Raw genomic sequence first — 8,138 nt, 5'->3', positions numbered from 1 at the left:
GCTATTCATTTGAAACACCAAGTAGATAGGTGTTGTTGGAATCTTCAGAATAGTTAAAAGGCCAGTACCTGAGGACCTGAGGGATCTACAGGGTATATACCTTAAAAGCATGTCTGACATGCAGTGGTGTGCGTGACCATAGACTCTAGAATCTAGATCAAGAGAAGGCTGAGTGAGTCACCAATTCTTAGCAGGTGGTTTTGGAGCAAATTGGATAAACTGTTCAAAACAGCAATATGAAACTGGAGCTGTGTTCACACTACAGCACTGTTATAACTACAGTGGTGATACAATAGTACACCCTACTGGTCGAAATGAGGAAAAGCTTACGGCACCGGATCCTCAACCGACCAATGGTTGAGCGCCGTTGAGCAAAGTTGAGCGCTAACCCACCAATGACTTTGTCTTTTCTATTCCTAAATGAACCAGCTGATCAGGTTTTTTTGTTGAATTGAAAGATGTTTTAATATTTTGTAGCGCTCAACTCACCAATCATTGAGCGAGGAATTTCAAACGTCATCTAATGTATACGGCTCCGGAGGCCACTATCGGTGAATCTCATGTACGACGTTACTGTTACTCAGGTAAGTTTTATCCTCTTCATCCTTCGCTAGTTAGACATTTGTTAGGCATGTATAAAGCTGTGCCGATTTTGTCAAAAGATAAAAGATTGTCTGGAAATCAGCAACTGACCATACCATCGTTGACATATGCGGGATTTGGCTTGTTAATGTGTAATGACAACGTATTGACAACCTGTCAGTAGGCTAGCTGGCTAGCGCTAGCAGCTAACGGGTCTGGTGACACGGAGTTGAGAACGAACAAACATCCCATAAAAAGTGTACCCACACACTTAGAACAAGCGCATGGCGAGAGGTCTCATTGCCCGGTTTCGACGTGCCAATGCTCCTGCGCCAAAAGTCTTATATGCAGACAACAACTGCTGTCGGTAAGTTTAATAACAATTCCATTGAAACCTATGATGAAATTGATAATCCAAGTGATGTACATATCAGTTAACTTCATATAATTTTTTTGCAAGACACACATGGATAACACAGTTATAAAAACATGTAACACACGTACACAAAATGTTGATATAATTTCAGCGGTTCATCCTTCCTGGAGAATCTGTTTGGTGACTGGGTGCAGAGGGGTACTGTGGTCAGACTGGACATCCGACCCTGGCTGCACCGCTGGGATGCTGTTGTCATCAAACAGAGCCACGCCAAGTACGGGGTGTTCATGAGTGCCTTGGCAGGTGCGGTGCTCGCCTACAACAAGGCGGACATGATGCTCCTAGTCCAGGCGGTCAGGAGCGGCAACCAAGAGCTGTACGCCAGGTATTCGGACGAGGAGATGATGGCCTTCCTCAAGCCTCACCAGGTCAGGTCGTATGTCAGGCGCATTACCTGTGGGGTTGTGGTAAGTGTGATATTGATCCATGTATGAATTTCATGAATAAGAAGCAAACATACTTGCTTATTTGTCAATATGGATTCAACTGTACTGGACTAAGGTGTCACTCAGATCTAGTTTTGAAAATAAATGTAAGATCATTAGGAGTAACGACTGATTTAACACTGTGACGGCCCGCTGGCCTGTGCCTTTCCCTTCACCATATTTAACCCTCTGTTTGTCCTCGTTGTTTCTGTGAGTGTTCCAGGTGTGCAGTTTGCCTGATTGGAGGTGACAAGCCTTAATTGGGTGCACCCGGCGCGCAGGTTCACCTGACTGTTTAAAAGCTCTGGCTCCTCCTCCTCCTTCGGCAGTTTCCTTTGTTTTGCCTTTGCTATCTTTTGTCTTTGTCATTTGGATTTGGTGCAGACGTTTTGTGCATTTGTTTGTTTGATAATTGCACCATATGGGAAAATAAAGCCAGTTTTGTTATTGGTAAAACCTACTCCGTCCATCAGTTGTGTTACACTCATTCTAGTTGTGACAACACTCAAAGCTGAGAATATACATGTTACAGGAGACCGCTTTGGTGATTGAGTCCATCATTGCCGAGTTCAGGGGACCAGCAGGCCTTGACATTGACGGAATCCACCTGTTCAAGTCGACAGAGGCAGTTGATGCTCACTGGGCAACTGTAAGCAAGCATCTCAGTTGCATGCAGGTGGGTTAATGTCTTTGCAGTCATCTTGTGTCATTATAAAACCATTCAAACTTGTATGGCAACATTTCAAAGGACACCAGAATAAATAAGGAACTTGCAATTCGTTGTGCTTTACAGGATCCCCCTGGCATACAGCTGTATGTTTCTGTGAAGGTGGTGGTGCTGAATGGCGTTCGGCTGAACAAGCACAGGTGCCGGCGAGGCAGTAACTCTTTGGAGGGGTTGCACGCACACCTGTACAATGCCATTCCTTCACAGAGATGTGGGATTATGCCATTCCAAGTGAGTAATTTAAAAAAAAAAAAACACTTCGATATAGCGTAGTTTCAATGATGCATTTTATTTCACAGCTTTAGTCATCACTTCTAAGCATATCCAATAACAGTCAAAATGGTCATGTGTTTCAGGTATACCTGATGGCCTTTGCTGTGCAGTGGAACAACCACCCGCTGTGTCGGCAGCACCCGTACTCCTGGTTCTTCCTGCACAGCCACAGGCTCCCTCCATCATATTTCGTGGGCAATCATGCAGTCAGAGCTTTGTACCTGTGGCACAGCCCCCTGCACCAACAACCAAGCCATACATGCCTAATAAGTCCTTGCGGCCATGTGGGGCTTGCCAAGTGCCTCAGTGTGGTGGGCAGCGTAAGAGGTACACACCCTCCAAAGACAAAGCAGCTGGAAGCTTCCAGAAAATCTTCTCCTATTGCCCGGCAACTAGAAAATCCACTACCTCTGGTTTTGAAGATGTTGTGTACGATAGTTTTGAACACTTCAAAAGTGTGGTGGATGAAGCATGCCGAGTTAGAAAAGAGGAAAAACTATTTAAAAATACCTGTGACTTACCTGTGTGATGCCACTTCTCCTATGCCATCTTTAAGAGAGAGAAAGAAAGAGAAAAAAAGCTTGTTTTTGTTTGTTTGTTTGAGTCAAAGTGTTTCAAAGTGTTTTAGCAAGTAGAGCAATACAGTCAGCATATTTATTTATATTGTAGTTAAAATGCACTTTGTAGTTTAATTAAAGAATGTTCTTGTCTTTTTTTATTATTTATATTGTAGTTAAAAATGCACTTTGTAGTATCTTTTTTATACAAACATGTTCTGGTCTATGTCCAATATCCGGTCCAATCTAACCTCTGTTTCAATCTAACACAATTAATTTACATACCCTTTATTGTTAGTTTATGTTCAATTAACCTGTGTTTTTGTCATGCGTGTCCTCGTGCTGTTTGTATGTCTTTGTCAGCTTCATGTCTTTGTGATGTTTGTATGTCTTTGTCCGCTTCATGTTTAACAAAAGTTTGCCAAAAAAACACACACAAAAAATGTAACAGAGAGGAATGGCTTGAGCATTTGTTGCTTGGTGACCTGTGTCTTTGGATAATCTTGTAGTTCTTTATTGGGCTTTGGCCTGTACAAAGCTATTGTGAATTTGTATCTTATGTGTTCTCAATTATTAATGTTTTTGTGTGCATGTCCTTGTGATGTTTGTATGTCTTTGTCAGCTCCATGTTTAACTAAATGTTTACAAATGTTTGTAAATGTTTGTCTCTCGTCATCTCACTCATGGCCTGTACCTTGACGTGGTGAGTGGGCTTTCAACTAAACAGGTCTGCCTACTTGTGTTTGTGTGTCATAAAAATAATATATCTGTGCCCCATAAATGGAATCTGAGTGCATATGTAGTAAATGGAAAAATGTGCATGTTGAAACCTTTACATTGGGTTCTTTGTAAATTTTGAATGCATTTTCGTTTCACAAAATGCACTGTTCTCATGTCTTATTCAGTAACTGTTGGTGACCATCTGCGGCATTTTAGCAACCACACTCTCGCAGTTCGTTGGGACGAAACACATTCTAGTTAAAGAATAAAACTGTAATACTATTTGGTAATTTGTGAATAACATTTTTAAGTAAAAATATAAATAAAAGTATTATGAAAGTATTTAAACTATTTTGGAATCTCTGTATGCTTGGGTTTCAGAAAAAAAGAGGAGGGTGGGACATGTCAAAAATGATTGTAGGTCAAACACCTAGAGTATAAGCTCTAAGAAAATACTTTTACCAACACCCAGTTTATTAATTATGGGCTGCATGGTAAGTAGGATGGTGGGGCATATCTCATGTCACACATCATAACACGAGGTGCAAGCATTCAGAAATGGTATGGTTTGTATGATCAGTTTCCCCTTATAAAGGGGAAATACACTATGGTATTTTTTGGTCAAAGCAATGCATCAATGGTGATCAAGTATTATAGACTACAATTTACTCTGACTCCTGTGAGAAAATGTGTTCTTTATTTGAAGAGAAGACAAACTACTTCTTACTTTTAGCTATTTAATTATATGTCAGAATTCTAGGCTTGTACAAGGACCACTTTTGGCGAAGAAAATCACAGTCAGCAAGCTGTTAATCTGTAACCAACCCTCCAAAAATGGATGCATTCAAACAGTCAAACAAAGTATTTACAGTATACAAAATGATTGTGATTGGCTATTTGGTTGGGGAGGAACCGCGGTTTAGACTTGGCATCCCTTGTTGTTCACGGGCTGGTCACACCATTGTCCTATCTGCGGAGTCAGCACCCTGTAAGAGATAAGATACCTACTCTGGTATGTCCTCCCTAGCCTGTCCTCCCTAGCCTGGTATTATTCCACTATAGCTCTTTGTGTAAGCGTGTGTTGCAACATCTTTCTTGATGACCTGGCTCAACCTCTCCATGTATTAATCCAACGTACTATGGGACTAATGCTTGATCCATCGCTCATTTATCAACAGGCCATCACATTAGTAAATTTAGCACACTGCAGTAATGTATTTTTATTATAGCAATAATAAACAGTTTTTATAAAAATAATTTCTAACACTCCAATAAGATTAGTAGGTTGACCTCGAATGTAGTTTATCAACTAATAACACATGAGTAAGGCTAAGAAGGGCTACGGAGGAAAGAGATATGAATGGTGGTTTATTTAACAGTTACCAATAACCTTAAATGTGACCAAGTAAACCAAATGAAAGAAATCAAGTTACATAGGTTAAAACCAGATAAAACAGAGAAGTTGTCTTTGTGTCTTCTCCCAGACTCAGAGGTGTCAATATGCATTGCTAATTAGATTGTGCTGGCTGCACCCCCTGGGTGGTCATTACAATGAGTCGTGTGAATGGCTCAGATGTCTTCCAGACAAAGTGAGAGTGCATTAAATACATTCTTACACCCTTTATGTACACTTTTCCACCTAAATATATCAATCTCATCAATCTACATCAACTCAAACTATGCAAATAATGCAAACAACATTCAGCAGCCAAGTGGATTTCAATCAATTCTTATACATGACATTTCTGTAAATAAAACTTGAGACCAGTGAACACCAGGGGGCGTCCTTCTTTCTGATCAATTTTCGTCCGATCCCAGGTTGAGCAATAGGGACTTGGGGGGGTCATGAGCCGTTCCCAGGCGGTCTCCCATCCAAGTACTAACCCGGCGCGACCCTGCTTAGCTTCCGAAATCAGACGAGATCGGGTGTGTTCAGGGTGGTGTGGCCGTAAACGGAAGCTACAGCCCTCTGTACTGTATATAAAGTCAAGGAAAGGAGACGCCCGCCACTTTACAACACAAACAATACTGTAGTTGATACGCAGAAGGCAGGGAGTTATCACGGAAAACACCAAAACTGCAATTAACATTGCTTTACCACTCGACAGCTCATAGTTCATAGTTGTCAGTCTAGAACAGGGGTGTCAAACTCATTTTCACCCCCGGCAACATCAGCATCATGGTTGCCCTCAAAGGGCCGGTTGTAACTGTAAGACTGTATACATGTTACTTCTCCTTAACATATTGTAACAAATAACTCTGCATTTGATTATTATTTATTCAAGTGTACAAATATTGTACATGCATTTACATAAATGTAAAAATATATGTAAGCACATTGCACTGTTATTATAACATAAAACCCTTTAATTTATCAGGTTAAGAAACCCACATTACTCCATCAATCAAAGATCAAACTTTTCAAGTGAATAACAAAGACAAATATGATTAAACAAGTTATTACAAATCAACTTTTTAAAAAACTTTTTTTGTCACAGTTGAGAAGGGCAGAACTATGGTAGAACAAATAATTGTGAGCTGCTAAAACATGTGGCACATGTGTGGCATTTAACAAAAACAAATAGCTGTAGACAGCCTTACAGAGGGCATACCTCCAACTAATGAGTGTACTCCTTCATCACCGACACTGCCTCGTAACACAGAAGACATCGGTTTTTCTCCTTGAAGCAAAAACATGTATTCGCCTTCCCACCTTTCATTAAATTGCCTTCCCTCTGCATCGACTTTTCTCTTCTTGGACATTTTGGGATTATTTGTAGATCTTTTTCATATCCATCACCGGTTTAGTCAAACGCTGATATGCGATCTAGCGGCAGGATCCCGTCATTTCGCGGGTCGCAAATTTCACATGCATTGTGGGAGATGGAGTTCATGGTCACTGTACGCTATAAAGCAGCGTAGACTTTTATTTTAAGACAATTATGTACTTTTTAAGCTCTCGCGGGCCACATAAAATGACGTGGCGGGCCGTATTCGACCCGCGGGCCTTGAGTTTGACACATGTGCGTTAAACCGATCAAATACCTGCTTGAGTGGAGCTCCAAAAAGTTTTCTTCAATATTGCAAGCTGGCATAGTCAACAACTCTCTGAAAAATAGTCCTACCAACCCCCAAGAACTACTGGCAACAACACTTGATTGATAACGAATAGTCTGTCCCGTACCCATGCATGTACACACTCACTCCTACACACACACACACACACACACACACACACACACACACACACACACACACACACACACACACACACACACTCCTATTACACAGTCAGGCTCTGTGGAAAGTTGAAGTAAAAATAGGCTCCTTATTCTCCCCTCACAGCTGCTAAGATGATGTTCCACCTGGAATCCACCCTCCCGGGGGGGGCGCGAGTAGGCTACAGGATGGCAGGGGGAAAAAACACGGACTCACAGACTATTAGTAGACCTACAAAGGAGATGCAACAGATTCCCCCCATGTCGAAATGCAAGTGGTTGGACTATTATAACACACAAACAAATCAACCACACAGTTTCATTTCAAATCTACCAATACAGGGGGTAGTATTTTGAGCCTGTGACGCGACGTCACGTAAGTGCTACTATATAAGCGTCCGCACACGCGTCGTAGCTCCATTCACTCTAGTCTAGTCTCTTGCCAAGTTCGCTTGTGCCAGCTCTCGCTAGTCTATCTGTTATCGATATCGATTTACTTAGGCCTATACTTCAAAACCCAAACAGTCTTTTTAAAGACTAACCCCACAAACAGTCTTTTTAAAGATTATCCCCATCTCAGCCATAGCCAAATTAACTGCTAGGCGTGCACTTAGCTAACTAGCTAGCAACTTTTTCACCGTGTTGCAACACAACTATACGACCCACGCGACTAAGACACACACACACTCACCCACTCACTCACTCACAAAGGACTACAATTGTTAAGTCTTAAAATAAAATCTGCATTGCCTGCAAAATCGTTATTGTGTACTGTTGTATTAAAGATCGTGCCTAAGTCCCGACTGATTAGCCCCCGATACTAGTCTCTCAACATAGCCACACACACACGCACACATCGTTACATCATAGCATAAACTTTATTGAAAACACAACTAATCCACATCCAAATTATTTCAAAACCAAACAAAAATGGGGAGATTTCTTGTGAGGACCAACAAGGCAACCGACGCACCACCAGCTGCAAAAAAGCTTTGAAGGTACGATGAAGCATACCTGCAGTTTGGGTTTACAGTCACGGCTGATCTGAGACCTCAGTGTGTCGTGTGTGCCGAGGTGCTGGCAAACGACAGCATGAAGCCATGCAAACTAAAAAGGCACCTCGAAACAAAGCATGCTGGCATTAAGGATAAACCGGCTGAATATTTTAAAAGAAAGCTTGATGGCCTCCCTCAGCAACAG

This window comes from Argentina silus (genome assembly GCF_951799395.1).
Source record: "Argentina silus genome assembly, chromosome: 3".
Classification (NCBI taxonomy): domain Eukaryota; kingdom Metazoa; phylum Chordata; class Actinopteri; order Argentiniformes; family Argentinidae; genus Argentina; species Argentina silus.
Note: the sequence above shows the minus strand (reverse complement) of the source record.